Raw genomic sequence first — 3,215 nt, forward strand, 5'->3', positions numbered from 1 at the left:
TGGAAATGAAATTCTTGTGGTCTATTAAAATGATGGAAATAAATGATTATGATAAACTAATGAACTCACCAACCTTTTGGTTGACACTTTAAAGCATGTTTATTCTCAGGTGTTAAAGAAATCTTCCGCTGTGCATTTGCTCATTTTAAAGATATTACTTGAAGTCTTTCATAGCATATTTCGAAGAACGTTGCATTCGAGTCATTGATTTCATCAAAGATTATTATTAAATCAATTTATAGTTGGATAGTGGATATTATGAAATGGTATGCATACCTGTCAATTTTCGATGTAAAGAAAGATTGTCTTTTAAAAACGAATGCAATGTTTGTAAAATGTATCATATAGAGGTCAAATACCTCGCAATGTAATCAACTATTGTGAATCGTTTATAATGTATATGAACGGGTCCTTTCAGTTGGTATCAGAGCGGTGGTCTTAGCGAACCAGGTCTGCATTAGTGTGTCTAACAGATAAGTCGATAGGATGCATTAGTGAGTCTGGACTTCGACCGTGTCTGCATGTCAATAGTTTTGCTTATCATTTTGTGTCAAAAATTAACTACTTATCATCCTCAGGAAATTACCTGCTTATCATTTTTAGTCTAAGACACGTCTTGCTGCATTGATTGCATGAATAGTGTATAGACAAAAATTCATATCTTAGCGTATCTGCTAAATCATATCTTATCGTATCTATTACTGTAAACGTTGCCTGATATATCTCGTAAATTCCTCCGTAATTTATGAAATCTTTTGTTCTATATATATGGATATTCTATGTAATTAGAATACCATCCGATAACCGAATATCATTTCATATCGAAAAAAAAAATCCTTATTCAATTGTACGAAATGGAATTCATCATTAATTCAAGTTCCTCGGATTTCGAAATGGAATCCCACTCCAGCTCCGAAAGCAGTGTGACCGGAATAGATCAACCAATCAGTCATCACCTATTCTAGATGAATTGGGGATGGGTTCGTAGCCTCCTCAATCATTGGAGACAAGAAGAAGGTGATCCCTTCCATCCACCACATTGCCCTCTTGATGAAGAACCTGAAGCACTTACCGGCGAACCTGTTCGAAACACCATTTTCTCGCTCATTTCCAGAGTATCTCGTCACGATTATATATTACATCAAATTTTTTATTTTATTTATCCGCACGTCCGAACCGACAATCACCCCGGTGTAATAGAAGAAGTCAACGAGCTTCGCGCTCGGGTAGTGGCTTTGGAGAATATGGTGCAGAGATTACAAACACCAGCAGCAGCATCAGCAGCATAACCAGTAACACCATCATCAACGCCAATAGTACCATTACCACCCCAACCACAACCACGTCGTAAACCTCAACTTTACACTCTGTCCCACGAGCACCAATATCATACGCCCTGTAGATACCAAGGAATACCAACAACAATAACCGAAGAAGTATTAATTCATAACTTCATTGGAGAAACATTCCGCGCAGATTATGTAATCTCTAAAGTCTTAGAGATTATCTAATCTAGCCCTAACCATAAATCAGTTAAGCGAACCAAAATGATAGAAGGAAGAGTAGAAACCCTGACAAAAATGGTGTGTGATTAACAACCTAAACTTGTTTTACTAACAGCATCAACAGTACCGTCAGCGTCACCAGCATCATCAGTACAGTCAACATCAGAATCAACAACACCTATAACATCACAAACTCCATCAGCTCAAGAATCACTATGGACATCATTACGAATCAATAACCCGTATATTATATCAACGAGTTATGAAGAATTAACTCATTCCCTTTGAAGAAATTATATGTATATTTTATATATTTTGAAATAAAAATAAATCTTTTCGTGCTAAGCTATTGTGTGTGAATCTTAACTACTCGGTTAATTCATATTACAAATATGCAATAATGTACGTCCTTCGGCCGCAACTTAACCAGCGTTAACTACAATCTCTGTCGCAATTCAACAAATTCCAATTCATAATAAATCAAGTATATATTTGATTTTACACTTTCATCATCGATGTACCCAAAACTTTTCAGATAACATCATTCGTACTTTGCGAAATTCACAAGAATTCCACGAACCGAACATCATACATCAACAAATAACGAAGTATTAATTCATAATTTCAATGTCATTAAAGAAATACTGCGTAAAAGTTATGTACTTTTTAAAGCCTTTAGGGATTATTAAATTCTAGTTTCAACCGTAAATCAAATGAGTTTAATTTAACATTAACTCATTAAATCTATGTTACATCTGAAGAAAATATACATACATATATATATATATACATATATATATATATATATATATATATATATATATATATATATATATATATATATATATATATATATATATATATATATATATATATATATATATATATTTTCATAAAGACTGTAATAAAATTCTTTTGTACAAAATATTAATTGTGAAACTTTTTTTAACGGGTAGGTAATACCCGAGAGATATATAAATTCACAATTAATATATTACATTCTTCGAATCTGATTCAGCAAATCATCCATTATACTCCCTACTTTCACAACAATATACATTCTTTTATAGAAATCAAAACAACCATACTCATTCAAAATTTAATTACATATTCTGATTTTGAAATCTCAAAATTCAACTTGAGATATGACCAAAATCATCACTCTTAGATCCTTACATCTTTCACAAGCTATATTTTGACTTCAAAACTGTGTTAGAACATCAAATGTATGTTAACGATTACAATCTGTGTTCAAAACCCTTCGAAATTCCTGAAGACACATCAAATAATGAACAATCGAGATGATGATCCAACCACATATTAACCACAGTCTTGCATCTGAAAAGCTCTCGAAACCAGAGTCATAATTTAACACGTATCCGTGTCAGACCCTTTGGCATTTATTAGCAAAAATAACTTTGCGATTTCTTTTCAAATTAGTCAGTTTTGTCACAGCTTTAGCAAGTCAACTTCGACTTTTCAGTTGAAACAGTCTTATTATAACCTTGATATAGACGTTGCCCTTTCGTCATCATTACCGTAGAACCTTTTATGTCTCACCACATTAAAAATAAACTTACCAACAACTTCACTGATCTTTGACTTTCCGAAAAGTCATTATATTTATCGAAACCCCATCATTTACTCATCCGCATCTTGTAACAAGAATTGTCATGTCAATTACTGGGAATCAGCAATTAGTATTTTGAA

This window comes from Rutidosis leptorrhynchoides, chromosome 9, assembly GCF_046630445.1.
Source record: "Rutidosis leptorrhynchoides isolate AG116_Rl617_1_P2 chromosome 9, CSIRO_AGI_Rlap_v1, whole genome shotgun sequence".
In the NCBI taxonomy this organism is placed as follows: domain Eukaryota; kingdom Viridiplantae; phylum Streptophyta; class Magnoliopsida; order Asterales; family Asteraceae; genus Rutidosis; species Rutidosis leptorrhynchoides.